The sequence below is a fragment of the Amphiprion ocellaris genome, chromosome 12 (genome assembly GCF_022539595.1).
Source record: "Amphiprion ocellaris isolate individual 3 ecotype Okinawa chromosome 12, ASM2253959v1, whole genome shotgun sequence".
Lineage (NCBI taxonomy): Eukaryota > Metazoa > Chordata > Actinopteri > Pomacentridae > Amphiprion > Amphiprion ocellaris.
In genome coordinates, this window is record NC_072777.1 from 31,923,656 (window position 1) to 31,945,781 (window position 22,126).

Consider the following 22,126-nt stretch of genomic DNA (forward strand, 5'->3'; position numbering starts at 1 on the left):
CCTTTCATAGAGCACAGCTTTTACTTATACGTTGTGTTATATTTCTGCAAATGTACAAATTTTTGCATCACAATAGGACCTTAAATAGTCTCTAAAATATAAATAAAGTTCTACCCAAAACTCCTCACTTGCCGAACACCAACCTATTGATACTACAAACTACAGTTTACCGATGTTCCCCAAACACCTCACATGCAGACTAAGCTAACTGGCTGTACTCAGAGAAGCCTCTAGTCTCCACTCGACTACTGCAACAACTAAACATGACTTTAAAAAAAGTGAAATAAGGCATTTTAATCTGATTTACTTGACTTGAAACCAAGTGAGTTTATCTACATGAGTTGTTTTCTTCCATCAGCAGTATTTTCTGTCACAAGAGCTTTTTAACCTTCCATATCACAGTAGATCATGTTAATGTAATTGCGGAAAGCCAAAATGGTGAAAAGAGACACAAATGACAAAAACGAGACAAAATGACAAAAGCAAGAAATAAAATGACAAAAACGAGACACAAAATGACAAAAATGAGACCCGAAACAACAAAAACAAGACACAAAATGTCAAAAACGAGAAGCAAAATGAGAAAAATTAGACGCAAAACAACAACAAACACGAAAAAAAACAAAAGACTAATACACAATGGACAAATGGCAGAAAACAACAAAAACAAGACAAAAGAACAATGAGCATTCTAGTATTTTATTTTATGATCAAAACAACTTGTCATGGTCTAGAAATAATTTTAAATTTATACTTTTACTAATTTACAATCTGCAGTTAATGTCTTCTCTGTAATTTTTACACTTTACAAAGTCGGCCCATGGGCCGGATTGGACCCTCTGGAGGGATGCTTTTGGCCCGCGGGCCACATGTTTGACACCCCTGCTCTAGATTATAGCTAACGGATGCATGCATGTGTGTAAACATCCAGCTTTCGTACAGCTACAGGCATTTTTTAGCTTCGTTGAGGACCTGCTGTATCTTTCAGTGTTTTTGAGGCTCTGGGGAGAAGTGAGTGGGCCCCAGTCAGGCAGATCATCACATCTCCCTCATATTTCCTTCTCCATCCCATCATCCTCCTCCTCCTCCTTTCTTCTTTTAACCATCATCTCCAACCTTTCGGTCCCTTTGCTCTCTCCGTCTCCTTTGCAGCGCTGATTAGGTGGGCAGGAAGATGATGGGTGTATTTGGGAGCCTCGGAGGCCGCTGGTGTCGTATCCGTCTGACATGCTCCAGCAAAGACAGTGTCTCCTCTTCATTGTCTCCTAATGGGGCGCTGGGGTCTGGGAGACGTGGAGGTAGATGGCGCATGCAGCGTTTGTGTGTGCGCGACAGTTACAGAGAAACATTAGCGAGCGGCGCTAGGTGTGCCTGAGAATGGTATTAGGAAAAAGGCAGAGAGAGGCTGCAGGTAATGAGTTGTACGAACTGTATGTGCTTCTGTCTCGCTGATAAACGATGGGCTGGCACTTTGGACAATTTTCAGCCTTTACCCACAGGAGAGCCGTTTTTCTCTCACCTTCTTTTTGTATTTGTGCTTCTTTCACCTTCCATCTTTCTCATAAAAACTCACATTTTCCCCTTGAACAGCCTCTCCTCTCCCACCCGGTCAGTCCGGTTGGGTCCAGGCTGCAGCAGAACGTCGCTGCCGGCTAATTATCAGTGATTAGGATGTGACAGATGCCGCCAAGATGGTTGGCAGTCAGTTCGCTGTCCCCACTTAGGAGGAAGCAACAACTGACCTTTAGAAAGTGTAGGCCCTGGCGAGCCTTTGCAGTATCCAGACACCCGGCACCCAGGGAGAGATCGACGCTGGAGGTGGGAGGGTTAGTTGTTATATATAGATCTATGCGGTGTGTGTCCAGCCAAGGTGAAGGTGCTCACATCTACACAGGATAAGCGCAAACACGGAGCTATTTTCAGCTTTTGTGTCGCTCTTTCAATTGAGAGTGTGTCTGTGCACACAGTATATCCACGCTCAGAGTCATGCACAGTTTACTAAGTACTGCCAACAGCTTTTCCTCCCGTTGAATTTAAAAAATAGACATTCAGGTTGATCTCAGGGAAACTTTGAGTCCAAATTCACATCTTTTATTCTCAAATGAAACCACATGACTTCACCTTTACAACAGTTTTAGTTGCTTGTTGAGCAACAAAGTGTCAGCAAGAGAAAATTTGTTTTGTATTTACATCAGATTGAATCATAGTTACGACCTGCATCCATCTTCACATCCATTATTCCAGTTTGAATCATTTCATTTATGTCAGTATCTCGATGTTTTAATGCCATGAAAGGCATTGCATGGATCCCCTACGATATTCTGCATTGAATGATATCAAAAATCTAGATAGTGACAGATATAAAATAATGAGTTCATGAGGGTAATATAGCATCCCAAGAAAGAGCAGAAAAAAATCTGTTACGAGATTATTGACTAGTCTATTTTATAATAATAATAACTTTTTTTGAATAGCACCTCTCAGAAACAACGTTACAAAGTGCTTTTTCATAAAAACAAATGACAAATTATATATATTAAATATTGCACAAATAAAAATTAGCCCAAACATTCATTATACACAAATCCAAGTGCTTTTCAAGAAAAAAATAAAATAAAATTATGACTGATGTCACTGACATAACCAAACAATTTTGAATATTGGAGTTAAGATCCTGTAATGTTTTTATTGGTGTGATTTTTATCTGTGTAATGTACATATCAGCGATTAAAACCTGACAAAGTTATACAAAACTTTACCTGACAAAAATAAATATTAAAGTTTTGTTAAATACATACAATTACGCAGCTAATATAATAACATAGCTAAGATCCTTTTATAAGTCACATAACTTAGCACAACTAAAGTAAAGACGCACAGAACGTCTGCAGAGTAATGCTAACTAATTAACCTGCACTGTAAAAAAGCAAAACGATGCTTTTTTAACATTTTTCTATTATTTTAGAGATTTTCCCTGTTTTTGTTTTTTTAAATTACAGATGATAACTTGTAAAATCACAGCAAATCAGTATTCATTTACATGTTAATCTTAAAAATAAACAGGCCAAAATTTTAATTAATTCCCACTTTAAAATCCAAAATTTAAAAATGAATTTTTTTAACCATATTTCAGACAGCAAAAAATCTTCATTTTTCTCTTACAGAAACATAATAAAAGAAATTCTAAATTGCCGCTTTAAAATTGTTAAAATAGACTCGGACTCATAGGTTCCAAACATAGATCAGGATCTTCTTTTTACTACCATTTTGTAGTCAACTTTTTCAAATCTAACTCATTGTAAAATCATACATTTAGGCACTCCAGTCCACCAGGTTCATGCAGCGGCAAATAATATTATTTGGAATAAACTAAACCAGGCGATCAGACCTCGAGCTTCGGCTGCAGCCACTTTCTCCTCAGCAGTTTAGGTGTCAATTTGAATTTTTACACTCCCCCTCCTCGCTCCACTACCACCACCAACCGGCTCCACCAGCAGCCCCCCACCCCCCCACAGCGCTGCCCTACTTGGCTGCTATCAACACGCAGGCTTACTTTGGTAATGAAGTGGGGTCTCAGTCTTCCATTCGGCTTCTGGTTTTGAAGAGCGCGGAGCAGTAATTGGTGTACGACCTACACTACCGCCAGCACTCATGTCCCCTGTCCTACGTGACATTCCCATCCAATTAAATCTGCGTCTACACACACACACACACACCCACACACACACTCGCATACAGACAACAAAAAAAGCACTCCATTGTCTCTAACTCGTCTTCCTCAAGGTGCCTTTATTTGAGTTTACATGTGTTTTACGGCGTCTGGCTGCGTGCTGAACGTGTCTGTGTGTACACATGCATGGCCAAACTGAGGACTTGTACTCCGAATGAGTTCATTTTCAGGGATTATGGGTAAATCTGTGTGGCCAGTGAATGGATTGCTCTCTGTCTCGCAAGGATTAGCTGAAGGTGACACTGAGGTGGCAGGTCTGTGTCCATCTGATGTGCTGCCATAGTCTGATGTGCACTTAGGCACAGTGTGTGCTGCTACTGTATGTCTGCGCTATTAGCCTGAAATGTGCTGTAATCCATCAGAGTTAATGAGTTGTGCGTGTGCTCCTACAGCGACGGCAGTGCGGTGTGTTGCACGTCGTGTGTCTTTTTCCTGACCTTGGCTTCAGTCTGTTGGATGAGAACACTTCCAGACCGTCCATACAGAGAGCAAGACACCATCAGATCCCCAGATGTCATCGCGCACAGTCTGTCGGATGTGTGTACCGCAAGCAAATAACGAGCTGAACGATGCTGCCCTCAAGGGGAATCAAGGAGATTTAGGAGTCCATGAAAGAGGAGGAGGGTCAGAGGTTAAATCTGGTGCCCGACCTCAGGGTCAAGACCCAAGAGAGGGACAAGAGATGAGTCTGACCGGTCACGGGATGATTAAAGGGCTAATAAAGGAGCACAAAAGTATATTTTTATTTATAAAAGTATATTCTTTACTTCCAAAAGTCTGTACTTTTTCATACATATAAATTCATATATTCTGTCTTTGTGAATACATTTACAATAATAATAATAATAACCACACTTTATAATAATAAAATAAATAAATATTAAAAGACACTCTTACTGTCTAGATCTGGTTACCTAGTTGCAATTCCTATGACTTATGTATGTGCTTTGTATTCTTTTACTATGCACCAAGAGATTTTTGACTAATTAATTTAGTCTGTTCAATAATAATAACTTTATTTGAATAGCACCTCTCGAAAACAATGTTCCAAAGTGCTTTTTAATAAAAACAAATGTCAAATTATATACATAATAATATACTAACCCCTTGATGCCTGAATTTATTTTTAATTCTATATTAAAAAATAATAATTATTTATGTTTTTGCTTTCCAGCTGATGCTAAATTAAGTGGAGATTGTTAATTTGTCTTTTACACATAGAACAGATATATAATAATAATAACAGAAATATAATAAGGTCCCAGTCCAACCGGTCCTACGAAAAACCAGTGCTTGCAAAAGGTTCTGAGGTACGTATTGAATATGCACAAACCGGCATTGGGGGAATGGATACACTATCTCAGCTGCAGTCTGAATGAAAGTGGTATGTAGTAAATTCGCCACAATTGGCATCAAAGGGTTAAATATTCCTCAAATAAAAATTAGCCCAAACATCCACTGTACACAAATTCAAGTGCTTTCCAGGAAAAAAATAAAATAAAATTATGATTGATGTTTGGAAGTAACCAAACATTTGTAAATATTGGGGTTAAGATCCTGTAATGTTATTTATGGTGTGATTTTTATCTGTGTAATCTACATATTAGGGATTAAAACATGACAAAAGTTATACAAAACTTTAAAATTACTTATATAATTATTATGGTATTAATATAATAACGTAGCTAAGACCCTATTATAAGTCACATAACTTAGCATAACTAGGCTAAGAGCCTACAGTAGTATTAGTTGCATTGCTTTTCTTTTTTTGTCACGCCTCTAAAAATACTTCAAATTGAACTTCTGGACTGTAAAATCAGAAAACTGTCAAAGCAGAAATTGGAAAAATTCCCAACTTTTTGAGCGATCCAGCGGTCCTTGAACGTATCATATGTGATGTGTTGATCTGTTAGGAAAAACAGCCAAAGGTAATCTTCAAATTGTGATTTAAAAAAAAAATGAAATCACATTATTCCACATCTGATTTAAAAGCTCACCTACTGTTAAAAAAAAAAAAAAAAAAAAAAGGAGTTCTCAGCACAATTAAGGAGCCATAACTGATTTAGGTGTGACCAACACTCGGCTGAACTGCAGGCTGTGTTTGCACAGAACAGACGACTGGAGAGACTCAGAGCAAAATAAAACGTAGTTGATCGATAATATAACAGCAGCTTGCATCACAAACAGAGGAGCAAGTAGTCAGCAAGCAGTTGAAAGATACATTCAGCACAGTGAAGCACCTATTTGATGTGCAGAGTTGTGTGAAAAACATCTAGTTTGTCGAGGATGTGAAAATATAACCAGGCCCTGTCAGTTAGCTGATATGTAGCATGTGGATGCCCCGTATTTCTCTCCAATATTGGTAACACCTGTGGAGAAATGTTAAACATATTGATTTCAGTGGAATTCATTTCCCTGCTTTAGTGTTTAAGTTTTCGGCTCTGATGCCACGAGGAGCTTAGTCATTCATGTCATGTGTTAAAATGAAGAGCGACTGCTGCTATGTCTGCCTCACGGCTCGTCTGATGAAGCTGCAGGCATGCCAGCAAAATGATGCGCCTCCTATAGGATGCAAATACCCAAACATTTACATTTCTTAGCTGCGCTGAGCCCTTCGTCTACAAGGTAGGATTCAGGATTTCACCATCAAACATTGATTAGCAACCTGGGGAGGGAGAACACAGGTACAAACAGCTGTCACATGCAGAGAAAATCAACAGGGGGAGCAGAGGTGCATACAAACGAGTTCAAATTAGTTGTCACAAAGCTGCTGTTTTTGTTTTCATGTCTGACAATTTGCGTTGAGCTGTCTTTTGTGAAACAGAGCGTAGCGAAAGGTGAGTTTGTATGTGTGCTCCCGCTGCCACATCCGAGGACGCATGTATAACTGGAAGACAACAGGGTAAACTGTCAAATTACAAGTTAAATTAGATGTTAGAATGTCATCAACAGCTCTGTAGTACTTCCTTTCACTGACTTTAGACCTTGATGCAATCAATCAGAGGTGCACATGCATCACATTGCATTGCATTAGTTTACTATTTTTTATACATTTGTATAAATTATTTTGAGTGGCCGGAGACAGATGGCTTCAGGCTCTCAAGATGTAATTCCAAAGCAGCTGAAACTAAGTTTGACTACAGAATGAACATTAATGCTCTGAAACCCAAAAGCTTCTAGCAGGTTTAAGGGCATGTTATCTTTTTTAAAAAATGACAAATTGATGTCCTTTATCAGAGTCAAAATTTTTAAAAACATGAGGAATTATTTGATTTTTCAGCTTTCCACCAATCCTTGAACAAATCACATGTGACACGCTGTTTCATCAGGAAAATTTTTTAACCTGTTAAGACCCGAGCTTTGGTTGGGCTTACATTTTAGATTTCTTCTGGTTATTTGGGATAAGGAGTAACCAATAAATATAATAATTGGATAATATCTCATACATGATTATGATGTTTATTATGTTTATATTATATCTATATTTACACTGTTATTATTATTATTGTTGGTGTTATTATTATAAATATTTTTATTATTGTTATTAGTATTATAATTATGAACAACATGCTCTTTGAAAAAATAGATTATGTCCACATTTGTGGACGCCAGCTCTTAGGAGGTTAAATCTAAGCCACAAATTTCAACAAAACCACTATATTCTGTTCATTTTATATTTTAATAATGCCAAAAAAATTGCCATCAAAAATTCTCTGCTCCTCAACACAACCAAAAAGCCTCAACTGCCTCATCTGCCAACAGTCACGTGACACAAATTCAGTGACTTTTGGTATGAAATTCAGGGTCTGCTGGCTAGTGTTGCTTTCGTCAACGAAAATTATGACGAAATATCGTCGTCAACGAACCTTTATCACTTGACGAAAACGAGACGAGACGAAACGTAAATGGTGGTTATGTGACGATAACTATAATAAAATATATAATACAATATTGTTGACGAATAAAAACGAGACGACATTCGGTTTACAAAATAAAAACTCTGCTGAAATGTCTCTTCATTTTCGTTGACCAAAACGAGACGAGACGAAATAACATTTAAATGTTTAGTCGCGTTTATTATTTTGCAGTATTTCTGTTCCCCAGGAAGTGACGTCGCACTGCGCTGACGCAGGCGACGTCACTTCCTCTATCTCCACTCGCGGCATTGTTTAGATGCATCTGCGGTGGGATCATGGCCGGGCACTGTTCCCCAGCTTTCTGGCAGCTGGGGAGAAAACGAAGAAGCGATATATGGACATACTTTGTTTACATACAAGTGGAAAACAAAACGGAATGTGTCGTGGAAAAAGACGGGGAGAAATGCGGCCACAAAATAACGGGGAAAAACACGACAAACTTAAAAAGGCATTTCGAGCTTCCATGGTGAAATCGAGGTAAGTTACGACATTAACGTTACTTTCTATTTTTGAAAGCTCACGCAAAGTCATGAGGCTGTGGTTAATATGTCACATTTTAACGTTAGCTTTAATGTTAGACGTTAGCCACTGGAGATGAAAAGACTGAGACAAACGTGTGTGACTAGCATGTGTGAGACTAACATGTGTGAGACTAGCATGTGTGTGTGTGAGACAGAGACTAGCATGTGTGTGACTAGCATGTGTGTGTGAGAGACAGAGAGAGAAACTAGCATGTGTGTGTGTGTGAGACAGAGAGAGACTAGCATGTGTGTGTGTGAGACAGAGAGAAAGACTAGCATGTGTGTGTGTGAGACAGAGAGAGAGACTAGCATGTGTGTATGTGAGACAGACTAGCATGTGTGTGTGTGAGACAGAGACTAGCATGTGTGTGACTAGCATGTGTGTGTGTGAGACAGAGAGAGAGACTAGCATGTGTGTGTGTGAGACAGAGAGAGACTAGCATGTGTGTATGTGAGACAGACTAGCATGTGTGTGTGTGAGACAGAGACTAGCATGTGTGTGACTAGCATGTGTGTGTGAGACAGAGAGAGAGACTAGCATGTGTGCGATTATCGTGTGTATTTGTTTGTGTACATAAGAGTGTAAACTGGGTTTCTCCAAAATATCTGCTAAATATAGTTTGTGAGAACTGTTATATTCTTTTATATTCTTGTGTATCCACAGCAACACATATATCTATTAGCTTTATCTGGGAGCTAATTTAGTCAATGCGTTTTGTTATTCACATAGCCATCACATTGAACTGAATTTGGCATCAACAACATGATTTTGAATACCATATTGAATACATTTAAACAAATGGCATTTGCATTAACATGCCTCCCTGCTTAGTTTATTACTACTTCTGTTTTGATTATGTAACTTTTTTTCTTTGACGGACGGTCAAGTCACTCACTCAAAGGTTGATTTACCAAGATAAAAATCATGGCAAGAATTTATGCTGCCTAATATTTACAACAGTTCCAGAGGCTGCACCGTCCTGACATTGTATCTATTCCTGTGCTAGATTCAAGATAGAGCATCAGTGAAGCAAGTCCCACCCTAGAAGATGGACAAGCCAACTAGTGCTCAGGATTTCTTTGCCACAAGGAGGTACAGTGACAATTCCCCAGAGCAACAGACCAAAGAGGAGGGGATAGCACAGTGGATAGGCTGCACAGAACTTCCAGCACGAATTGTTAAAGATGAGTTCATTGCCATGATGGCAAAAATGGACAAAAAGTTCAAAGTGCCAAAAAGACATAAAATTTTAAACTTGATTGACAAAATGTAGAGAAAGAAAAGATCAAACAAAAGCTGGCCACAGCACACAGAATTTTTTTGCTATGTGGCAACCAGTTTTAAAACAAGACATTCAGGAGGTTACAGTTGACATAGTTGCTGCTGTTGTATGCAGTCAGTGCCATCAGTTGTGGTGTTCTTTTCAGTTTCAGTTTACAAGCAAGACAGACACACACATTTTATTATGTTATTGTTGTGAATTGCATTCATGCACTTTATTTCTCTTTATGTTAAACTTGAATGTATTTTTTTTTCTGCCAGTCATGTGATGCTGTTTTATTTATTTATTTTATTTAAATTTATGTGTGTGTACCTACAATTTGGTTGGTAAAATAAATGTGTTGACCAGAGCATCTTCCATGTCTGGAGTGAGTATATTCTTGAGTTTATAAGTTAACAATAATATAATAATAAGATAACCATGTTTAATTTGTGAAATGGGTTTGACTAAAAGAAAAAAATGGTTTTGTCTATACTGTACAAGGAAATTATACTATATTGATTGGGTTAAATAGAATTGCATTACTAAAAAGAGAGTAGAACATAATTTTCAATGACTAAAACTAGACTAAAATGTCATCAGTTTTCATCGACTAAAACTAGACGACAATAGTCATAGGTTATTCTGACTAAAATAAGACTAAAATGCTCAGACATTTAGTCGACTAAAACTTGACTAGACGAAAAAGAGAATGAACGTGACTAAAACTAATAAAAACTAAAATGTCAGCTTGACACAAAGACTAGACTAAAACTAAAAACAGGCCACCAAAAACAACCCTACTGCTGGCACAAAGCAGAGCTGAAACAAGTTTTTTTAGAGGAAAACAAAACATATTTGCGCAATAAAATAAATGTAGTGTTGCTCAAAAATGGTATACAGAGGAGTAAGTTGTTGAAGATACATTCAGCATGGTGAAACATCTTTTCTGCACAGTAGAATAGAAAATGCAGAGTTTGTAGCAATCACAAAAATGTAAATAGTAACATGTATAGTATTTTTTCCTGTTTTAATAATGCTCTATTTTGCTATGCTGCACTGAAGATGTTTCTGAGGTTTCTTTATTTCTTGGTTGTTCTGTTACAGGTGCAGGACTGTATATTGCTGTGAAGCCTGAGAGTACAAAAGTGACAGGAGCAAAAAATACACAAAATTGCTTTGGGTTTAGAGTGTGAAAATGTTTAAAAAAAAAAAAAAAACCACAACGCTGGCCTCAGGAACAACATACATGTGCTCAGCTCTCTCGTGTCCACACACCCTGCATACATGCATCATTACTAGATGTCAACATGTGTAGAAGGGCAGCAAACCGAAATGTGCACATCTGAGGAATAGTTTGAAGACGTGATTGTGTGAGTGTTGGCACCCAGCAGACAGCAGGGTGATACTGGAGGTGTGGGCGACGGCCTCACAGTTTGTGTGATGTGCTCTGACACACAGATGGCAGCTGACACAACACAGATAGACTCTGTCCTCCAACACCCACTCTCACTGCTCCTCCCTCTTCAAAATGGATGTTCTCACTCCTGCTCACTGCTACATGCCTCCATCATCTGACACCATAAACATGCAGACAGACAGGCACATTCATGCAAAAAATATTATCGCTGTCTCCTTTCCCTGGTTTCCTTTCTTTACTCGTTTGCGTCCTCACAGTGCCTCAGTGTGACTGAAGCATTTTGGATGAGATACAAGCAAATATGCAAAGAGGAAGTCACAGATGAATGAGCAGTCGCTATCGGCAGCTTCCTTTGTCAGAACAGTCCACATGCGAAGCACACGTTTGAATTGTGCTCGAAAATGAAAGATCAGCAGCAAATTCTGCCCCGTTTTTCCCCTCTACCTGGACCCTACAGAGACGTTTATGCCGTGCGACTGAGATTTTACCCCCACCTCGCTGCTAATGAATATTCTTGGCAAATGTGAAAAATGTTAATGCAAGCAAATGATGCCTATATCTGTGTGCAGATTGTTTTGAATGCCTTCCAGGCTGGAGCTGATTCACACACACTAGCCCTGTTTTCCTCCAGCCAAATCACAACCTCTCAGTTCATTACTTCTGACAGGAAACAGAGGGCTATGAAGGATCGACGCTCTCACACACACATGCACTTCTTCTCTCCTCATGCCGGTTCCAGTGGCATTACAGGAACCAAACTACCGTGTGGATGTCTTCAGATCTTCTGCTCTGATGACAACAGCTTTGGGCTAAATGCTAACATTAGCATCTCTCTTTCTTACTTAAACACACACTAGCACAGGACAGTTTCAGATCTCTTCTTGTCCTTCCTATCCATAACCTGAATTACCGAACTATAAAGTTAACTTGACCTATCACACATCTCCCTGTGCACCGACTATGATCTTTAAGGGACAAGTACTGGCTCCTGTAGTATTCCTATAATATTTTAGCAGGCCATTTCTATGATCATTCAGAAACATCTTTGCTGCTGAAAATTCATCCCACATTTTCTGGACAGATGCTCAGATCTCTCTATATATATACGGTCAGTGAAAACTGTTACAGGAGGCACGTACGACAGGCTTGTTAGCCCTCCAGCTTTTGACATGAGTTCACCACCTTTGCTTGACTCCTGGCATTAATGTGGATGTTACTTTGACATCTACCACCCACCTCGGCATCATTTCAAACCAAGCGCACACCCCCTATGGCAGGGAAACGTCGAAAAGGTGTTGACCTGGCCTCCAAACTCCCCACATCCCAATGGAAGCCCAACCTTGCAACCCACAGGACCCAAAAGATCTGCTGCCAACGTCCCGGTGCCTAACACCACAGGACACCAAAGGTCGTGTAGTCATGACCTGACCGGTCAGTGCTTTTGTTTTGAAAGTACGAAGGGGATCTACACAGTTTTAGCCAGGTGATTTTAACCCTCTGAACCCCAACATGCACAAGTGGGTTGGAAAGTCATGTTATCTTTTAAAGAAATCACCAAAAGTCACACTATTTTTCAGAGCCGGAAATTGTAAAAACAGAAAGAATTGTCATATTTTCATGGGAAATGGCCAAACCTAAGCTTAAAGTTAATGTATTTCATCAAAATCACTTAATTCTACATGTCTTGTTTGAAATTTTGCAAAAAAAATTGACACTTTTACCAAATTCTGCATGAAACTAAAAAATTCTACACTCCTTGTTGCTACCAAGAAGCCTGTAGTGACTAGTAACAACCAAGTGGCAAAATTCATATACTTTTCAGCTGAACTGCAGGCAGTGTAGCAGTTAAGAGACAAGTATGTAAATAAATTAAAAATATAACTTGTACAATTTTTATAGTATGTAGAGCAACCATATTTTTTCCAGCATTTGCGGACACTTAGAAAAATCAGTTTTGGGAAATAGAAAATTGAAGAAATGCATCTTTTTTGTATGATTTATGGCATTTAAACAGTGTCATACAAAATGCATTTTTGAGTTCTTTCTACTTCTAGCCATGGTTGTGCTGCTTCCATAGAGGTGCATAACTTTATATTGCAGTAAGTAAAAATGTGACAGGAGCAAAAAAACATACAGAAACTGCTGTGAGTTCAGAAGGTTAGTGTTGTTGCTGATGAGTGTGATTTGCATTTAATCATGCGCAAAATTCTCCTGTTAGTGTTTCAAGTATTAGTTCACACGTCAAAGCGTTGGACAAAGTGACTTTAGAGTTTATTTAGGTGTCAAACAAAAAGTTGAGAGATCATCTACGCTTGTTACAATGCATCCCTCAATCCATACTGGTGGAGATGTTTCGCTAAACAAAGCCAACCTCTCAACACCCTGAAAAACTTTGATGTGGTTACAAACTGACAGATTTTCTTTTAAAAACGTGGCAGATTTGCACACTGTTTTTTTTGCTCTGCGCACTGAAGTGCACACATGTATCTGAGGGTGAGTGCAGGCAGCAGGAAGAGAATGCATGAGAGAGACGGCGAGATAGTGTTCATGCGAGTGAGATAGATAGCCGGGGTGTTGCAGGGATTAATGTGAATTTGTAACTTAAGGGCATGAGTTGCTGCTCGATAGAATCTAGAGCATCAGCTCCTTTCTGCAGGCGATGAATTTGTTGCTTTTTTTTTTTTTTTTTTTTTTTTACCAAACTTCTATTGCATTCCAGTGCACACACTCACTTTTTAAAGGTTATACGCTGTGGACCTGTATGCTGTAAGCTTGGTTAACAACTTGAATGAATGCAGGCTCTGTTAGTGTGGTTTTTTCTGCCTATTTGTGCACCATCTTCCACCGCTGAATGCTTTTAACAGTAAGTGTGCAGGATACTGTCGCTATTGTTAAACAGTCAGTGTTTGTATGCCATTCCAGTGTGGCTGTAACTGCAGCATGATGCACTCTTCTGCCTCTTAATGGATCTTTTTGTCAGTGCTGGGGTGTATAGAGTCGGAGTGGTTTTGTTATCTGAGCGAGGCGGTTTTTTTTCTTCCCTTTTTCCTCCCCTCTCTCTTTTCTCACTCTATAAATGCTGTAGTTTGTATCTCAGGGGAAATGATACATGTCAGTATCTCCATGACTGACAGCCCATCCATTACGGTTTATCGCATGTGTGTGAGAAAGAGAGACAAGTATGGAGGGAAGCCAGGTTCATCATTCACACTGCAGTTAACCGTATTAGTGAAGTGGCTGCGATGCTGAAGGCGCCTGCTTGATGATTAGATTCTATCATTTGTGTGTTTTTTGGAGACAGTTGGTCTGTGTGGTCAAAGATGGAGGTTTTGTGGTCAAGCATCATGGTTGTAGATACAGCTTGAATATGGGCATCTAACACTTAATTTTCTGCATTCTTGTGATTTTTTTGCACAAATTTGTGCCTTTTCTGCATCTCTTTACGGTAGATTTATGAAGAAAATTCAGGCATAATGAGTAAAAATAATCCATTCATCCATAGTTTTGTTGGGGACATAGAGTATTTATAAAAGGCCTGTTGATTTGTGGACTCCTGTTCTGAAGCGTTGAGTTTTGCAGTTGGTCGTCGCCATCTTGTCCTTTTGGAACTAGACCTAATAAATAAGCGGTGAATCTGACGGAGCACACTGATATAATACTAATCCATCAATCACAAGCTGTCTCGGCCTTGAAACAGACCCTGCTTTAATGTTTACTTCACACTAAATGGGGCCTTGATTTACAAAGTGAATCCCTTATTTCGGGCTGGGCGATGCAGCTGAGAAATGTGTCATGATAAAATCTTTCATTTTGGTTGATAATTTTTAACCATTTGTAATTTTAATATTAAGATTCATTTTGGATTTTAGCACTTTAAATTGAATGTAACCACCTTAGCCTATTTATCACCAAGGTAATGCTTTTGATGTTAACACAACAATGAAAAACACACAGAAACAAAAATGAAAAAGGAAAACCGAATGATCTCACCTTAAAGCACATTAGATAAAAATGCAATTAAAGCCTGAAGGGCGACCAGGGTGAAGCTTCTGCATCACCCTGATGTTATAATTCAGAGTGGCTGGACTACACCGGGTGTCATCGGAAAGGGATCCTGCACCGACCTTTGTTCACCCCGACATGAAGTCCTTCAGCCCTTAGAGAAGGCTGCAGGGAGTCTGTTGTTTAGGCAGCGGTGTAGGATGTTTTCATGCTGTAAAGCTCATCCCATAAGAGCAACCGCTGTCCTCAAGACCTGCAGCTTCCACCAGAGGAGGTTCATGAGACCCAGGCAGTGGCAAACTAGCGCACCTTAGGAGACCTGTACAGAAACTATGGGGAAACGTAGACAGGGAGAAGGAGCTCCATTATCAAGTGATATGGTAGACTGTTATGAGCCACGGAGGAGGCAAGTTTGTTTTGTTCATGCAGCAGAACTTTGTATTTTTTTTGTGTGTTTTCATGGCGGGTTGCATTAATGCATTTCAGTGAAACTATCAAAGAAGTTTCAAACTAATTTTGATTGCTAGAACCCATCACTGTAGTTTTATCCCCCAGGACAAATCATGTTGGACTGAAAAAGTCTTCACACTATTAATTGAGACAGTAAAGTGACTATTAAAACCTAGTGGAAGGTATGCTAATTTTCTCATCGCTGCAACCAGCTTATGTCACTTATGTATTGCCTTTACTTTTCAAACCCAGAGGCTATATTCATGTTTTTTATAGAATCTATGATTAGGAAGGACAAATACATGTGTTCTTACCATTAAAGGGGAAGCATTTTCTCTGAAATCAGTGGCTTTCATTGGCATCTAGAGGCAGGAAAAGGGCTAAATACAAACTGTCAGCATTGCAACAACATGCAGCAGGTGTTTTATTCTTGCCTGACCTCCTGTATCACATTATATCACACTTACTGATGGATGCTGGAATCTTTTCCATGTTGCTCCATAATCAGAAGGGAAAAAAAAGGCAAACACACACAAGGCAAATCCAGCGGCAGCCTGATCACGCCTGACACTTTACTGCATCCATTAATTTTTATGGTCTGTGACTCAGATGTATGTATCCTAGTTAATGTTACAAAGTGAAAGCCCGAGGGCCGGTGCGGCTTCTTATGTGCCACATTTTCTCAGCTTGAATGCAAAGACGTCATCTCAGAGTGACATATTCTTAGCTGACGAAGCCCACGTCCAGACACATGTTCCCGATTTTCAGAATGACATTAAAATCACATTGGTTTGCCAGTTTTCTGTTGACAGGCAGCGTCACGGCAGTTTTAAAGGAGGAACATCTAAAATACTGTGTTTTACAAAGCAGTGGTGGAAAGCAAGTCAGTATATTTACTCAAATAATGTACTTTATTGTACATTTGAGGTACTTCGCTCAAAATATTCTTCTTCTTTAGTCTGCTCGTATTTCAGATGTCTGAGTTGTAACAGCTCCATCAGCCCCCCCAAACCGATCGCTTGGTTTTGTTTCAATAAATGCTCAAATGGTTCAATATCTCACCAAAAACCAAAGATGATCTGTTCCTATATATAACTGAATATAAAGTAGAAGCTCCACCTGCAGAAGCAACCACACTAAGATGCAGTCGACACCGATGCTTCACTATTAATAATCTATTGATGGCACATTTAGTAATATATCAGTCAGAGGGACCAAAATGTGACTTTCACTACAATACTTTAACTGCATTTTGCTGCTAAATTAAGTCCTTTTACAAAAGGAGGATTTTTCCAAATCTGTAGATTATTTTCCCTTTTATATGTTGGTATTTTTACCTAAGTAAAGGATCTGAATGCCTTGAAAAGACCCAAAAAAACAATAATCAGAGTAATGAGTACTGTCTGTGTATAAAGTACCTTCCTCTTTGTTCCATTTGACATGTCACTTAATTATCCGAACATGTTGTTTATTTTTAGTTGATTCCACCAACACCCTCCTGCTGCCGTAAACAGTGACAAGGACAAATAATGTGTATTAATCTGCCTCCAGAAATAGTTCCCGACAAATGTTCTATTTACTTCTGTTTGAGCAACGTTTGCTGGAAACTGGCTGTGTTTAGAAAAGTTGCCTCATCGACAGAAACAGGTCACATATTTGTAGGGAGTCGCTTCTTCTGCAAGAACGGCACATGTGGTCGAGAAGTTGGAAAGGAATGACTGTCCAATAGGAGAAAAATTATAACACCACTTTCATGTTTGTACAGCAATTAAACTATTGAAATCTACTCTACAGCACCAGGTAGATACATCAGTAATTATGCTAAAATATATAATATATAATATATATGGGGCAATATAGACATTGCTGCTGGAGTTTGAACCAGTCCACTAACCTCAAGCTTGCAAATAGATGTGCAATTGAGATAATTTGCTCCCACACTTTAATTTAACACATAAATAAACCTGTTATTTATATACAGGCAGGTGACAAATTAAAGAAAAAAACAGCATGATGTCAGACACGTTTCCAGTGGGTGTTGGACTCTGCCAGGGCTGCCGCTTGTCTCCGATTCTGTTTGTGGTCTTCATGGATAGGATCTCGAGGTGCAGCTGGGGGGAGGAGGGTGTCCAGTTTGGGGATCTCAGGATCGCGTCTCTGCTTTTTGCAAATGATGTGACTCTGTTGGATTCCTCAGACCGTTACCTTCAGCAGCACTGGAGTGATTTGCAGTTTAGTGTGAAACGGCGGGGATGCGGATCAGGACCTCCAAGTCCAAGGCCATGGTTCTCTGTCGGAAACCGATGGCTCGCTCCCTCCGGGTTGAGGGGGAGTTGCTTCTCCAAGCGAAGGAGTTCCAGTATCTCAGGATCTTGTTCACGAGTGATGGGAAAATGGAGCGAGAGATCTACAGGTGGATTGGTGCGGCATCAGCAGTAATGCGGGCATTGTACCAGACCGTTGTGGTGAAGAGGGAGCTCAGCCGCAAAGTGAAGCTCTCAACTTACCTGTCCATCTATGTTCCAACCCTCGTCTATGGTCACGAGCTCTGGGTAGTGACCGAAAGAATGAAATCGCGGGTGCAAGCGGCCAAAATGAGCTTCCTCTGTAGGGTAGCTGGGCTCAGCCTTAGAGATAGGGTGAGAAGCTCAGACATCCGGAGGGAGTTTGGAGTACAGCCGCTGCTCCTTCACGTCGAAAGGTGGTGGTTTGGACACCTGAATCGGATACTTCCGGGGAGACTTCCTTTGGAGGTTTTCCAAACGCATCTGACTGGGAGGAGACTCTGGGGCAGACCCAGAACCCGCTGGAGGGATTATGTATCTCATCTGACCTGAGAACGCCTCGGGATCTCCCAGGAAGAGCTGGAAAATGTCGCCAAGGGTAGGGGCATTTGGAATGACCTGCTTCGTCTGCTGACTCTGCGACCCGACCCCAGATAAGTGGAAGAAGATGGATGGATAGATGGATGGATGGATGGATGGATGGATGGATGGATGGATGGATGGATGGATGGATAGATAAAGTGTCCTATTAAGGTGTTGTGCTGCCAGAACAGCTTCAAACTATTGATTTTTCAATTATCTGCAACTCTACTAGAGGGGTGAACTCAATTTTTCCAAAAGATATTCTTTTATTTGATGTTTTGAAGATGGTGCTGGAGAGTACTGGATAACACGTTGGTCTCCTTTAGGTGTTCAGTCTGTTAAAACCTGCTGACTGTGAAGGTCTTAATATGTGATTCACACAATTTTAATCAAACCATTCAGTGACCCCTCACGCCTTTGGGATGGAGGCATTCTCATCTTGGAACAACTCTGTATTGATTTGTAGTGACTCTTGCATCTAAAGGGACAAATGGACCCAAACCACAGCAGCAAAATGCCACCAGATCTCCTCACTGTAGGGGTCTAGCATTCAGTGAAGGATGAATGATCAGACTCTTTGTTCCACTGATCTCTGCAGATCAGTGGTTTTTGCACCTCTGGCCTCTCAAATGTGCATTTGTCTTTATAATTTGAGGTTTATGTACTCCAGCGCTGCTACAAAAACCCTCTCTAGAGTTGTAATGCCAGGATTACTTGGAGATCTGTAGTCATTTGGAATAAATGCAAAGGTCACTTGCCATATTTTACCAAACCCAGGGGAGCTTGGATTGTATTAGTGAATTGGCATCTTTGTGATTTGTGCTCAGGTTTGCATTTTCTGCAGCTTTCATTTGTCTCTTTCTTGCTCAAGAGTTATTAAAGCTGCTTTGGCAATTATGAATGAAATTTTAGAGATTTTTTTGATGCAAAATCTTGAGGCTTGTGTAGCCGATTCACAGAAAGCTCAGATTCAAAATATACTTTTAATGGATGACATGTGTTGGAGCAAAATCTCATTCTACCAGGAAAACAGACTATGTGTGAGATAGCTCCTGCGCATTCGTTGAATGAAGCGATAGGAGAAGGTACTTAGGTCTCATTAAACATGTTTATTTAACAGCAGATTGAATATAGGACAGAGCTCTGGATCCAAACTTCTATCCCTGACAACAACAGAGTTCTTGTCAGTTCACGAAGTCTACACACTATTCTTCCCCTGACCCAGCCTTATATCAAGTTTCACAGGTGCGGAAGCATTCAGGGTGTCTTTCTGCTGGTTGGTTGTCTTCTGCGCATCTGACCCCCTACTTTGCATATGAGCAGCCATCTTCTTTTCCCAATCTGGATGCTCTGAACCTCACAGCCCTAAAGATGGTTCCCCTCTCTTTGTGGGGGAGGATGAAACGTCAGCAGTTGTTCTTATCTGTGAAACAGAGTCTCCATCATAACTTTTCACCTAGTTCTTTTCCACTCTTGCATACCTCCCGTATTCAGTATTTTTCCATCTTCATAGGCAGTGTAAAACATCATCATAAACAGTGTAAAACATTAGAAATATGATTCTATAAAAGCAAGCAATTAGTCTAAAACATATGATTCTATAAAAGCAAGCCATTAGTATAAAAACAGTATAAGAACTCCATTTAAAAATATCAAAAATCCCACACATGGCAGTATGGAACATTTTGCAGGTCAAAAGCTATTATATTGCAGCCTATTAATATAATATCTTGAGATAGATGAAACATAGAATTAAGTGGTAATTTCAAAATCATATGAGATCTACATGTAATATTAGTCCTATACAACCTGGCCTTAAGTAATTTTCATGGAACTGTCAGTCACCTGAGGAAGAATGGTTCATTTTTTTTCTTACATATTGTACTAATACACATCAAACTACATAATGGAACAGTGGTTTCTCTAATTTCTCCACCAAGGAACGGCGGAGTTATGTGACGTTCGGCGTACGTTTGTCTGTGAGTCTGTCTGTATGTCTGTCTGTCCGTGTGAAACATTACTCAAAAACAGAGTAACGGATTTGGATGAAATTTTCAGTGGAAGTCAGAAATGACATAAGGTCATTAAATGCTCACAGTGATGCGGATTATAGTCTGGATCCACGGCTTTGTTAAGGATTTCCCATTGTCAGATATAGCTGCCAGCACAGCGTCACTGTAACCATGACAACAAGTGAACACTGTTTCAGTTACCTGCTGATGATCACATGATTGCGATCCTACTACAAATGACTGTGATTTATCAGTTGGAAATGATACAAGGAACAAATGATTAAACTGTGGGGTGTTTCTGAGTCCCATCAATTCCTGCCGCCCGCTACATATTTAGGTCACTCAATGTAGCAAACCCCAGCCAGACAATGGAAACCCCGTGCCATATGATGAAATAATGTAAAGGAGGCCATGAAAAACACTATGGTAAGGTTTTCTTTGAAAAAAAAAAATCAGCATGAATTTTGGCGCAAAAAAAACGCCTTACTATACTATGTCGAAAAAAAATGCCATTTTTCAAACATGTTGTAAAAACGTGCCATATGATGAAATAATGTAAAGGAGGCCGTGAAAAACACTCCAGAAAGGTTTTCTTTGAAAAAAAAATCATCATGAATTTTGGCGCAAAAAAAACGCCTTACTATACTATGTCGAAAAAAAATGCCATTTTTCAAACATGTTGTAAAAACGTGCCATATGATGAAATAATGTAAAGGAGGCCGTGAAAAACACTCCAGAAAGGTTTTCTTTGGAAAAAAAATCATCATGAATTTTGGCGCAAAAAAACGCCTTACTATACTATGTCGAAAAAAAAATTGCATTTTTCAAACATGTTGTGAAAACCTGCCAAATGATGAAATAATGTAAAGGAGGCCGTGAAAAACACTCCAGAAAGGTTTTCTTTGAAAAAAAAATCATCATGAATTTTGGCGCAAAAAAAACGCCTTACTATACTATGTCGAAAAAAAATGCCATTTTTCAAACATGTTGTGAAAAACGTGCCAAATGATGAAATAATGTAAAGGAGGCCGTGAAAAACACTCCAGAAAGGTTTTCTTTGAAAAAAAATCATCATGAATTTTGGCGCAAAAAAAACGCCTTACTATACTATGTCGAAAAAAAAATGCCATTTTTCAAACATGTTGTAAAAACGTGCCATATGATGAAATAATGTAAAGGAGGCCGTGAAAAACACTCCAGAAAGGTTTTCTTTGAAAAAAAAATCATCATGAATTTTGGCGCAAAAAAAACGCCTTACTATACTATGTCGAAAAAAAATGCCATTTTTCAAACATGTTGTAAAAACATGCCATATGATGAAATAATGTAAAGGAGGCCGTGAAAAACACTCCAGAAAGGTTTTCTTTGAAAAAAAAATCATCATGAATTTTGGCGCAAAAAAAACGCCTTACTATACTATGTCGAAAAAAAATGCCATTTTTCAAACATGTTGTGAAAAACGTGCCAAATGATGAAATAATGTAAAGGAGGCCGTGAAAAACACTCCAGAAAGGTTTTCTTTGAAAAAAAAATCATCATGAATTTTGGCGCAAAAAAAACGCCTTACTATACTATGTCGAAAAAAAAATGCCATTTTTCAAACATGTTGTGAAAAACATGCCAAATGATGAAATAATGTAAAGGAGGCCGTGAAAAACACTCCAGAAAGGTTTTCTTTGAAAAAAAAATCATCATGAATTTTGGCGCAAAAAAAACGCCTTACTATACTATGTCGAAAAAAAATGCCATTTTTCAAACATGTTGTGAAAACATGCCAAATGATGAAATAATGTAAAGGAGGCCGTGAAAAACACTCCAGAAAGGTTTTCTTTGAAAAAAAAATCATCATGAATTTTGGCGCAAAAAAAACGCCTTACTATACTATGTCGAAAAAAAATGCCATTTTTCAAACATGTTGTAAAAACATGCCAAATGATGAAATAAT

General features: G+C 39.2%; 1 protein-coding gene and 1 long non-coding RNA gene across 7 annotated transcripts in view; both read left to right on the top strand.

The window, feature by feature from the left end:
* The window catches only part of LOC111569679 (kelch-like protein 29), a 339,950-nt gene that overhangs the window by 278,137 nt on the left and 39,687 nt on the right, over nt 1-22,126 (top strand). The window lies entirely within an intron of this gene.
* LOC129350201 (uncharacterized) lies at nt 7,896-21,151 on the top strand. Its single transcript, XR_008603540.1, has 3 exons — nt 7,896-8,124; nt 9,176-9,261; nt 10,538-21,151. It is a non-coding gene; the product is annotated as an uncharacterized LOC129350201 (long non-coding RNA).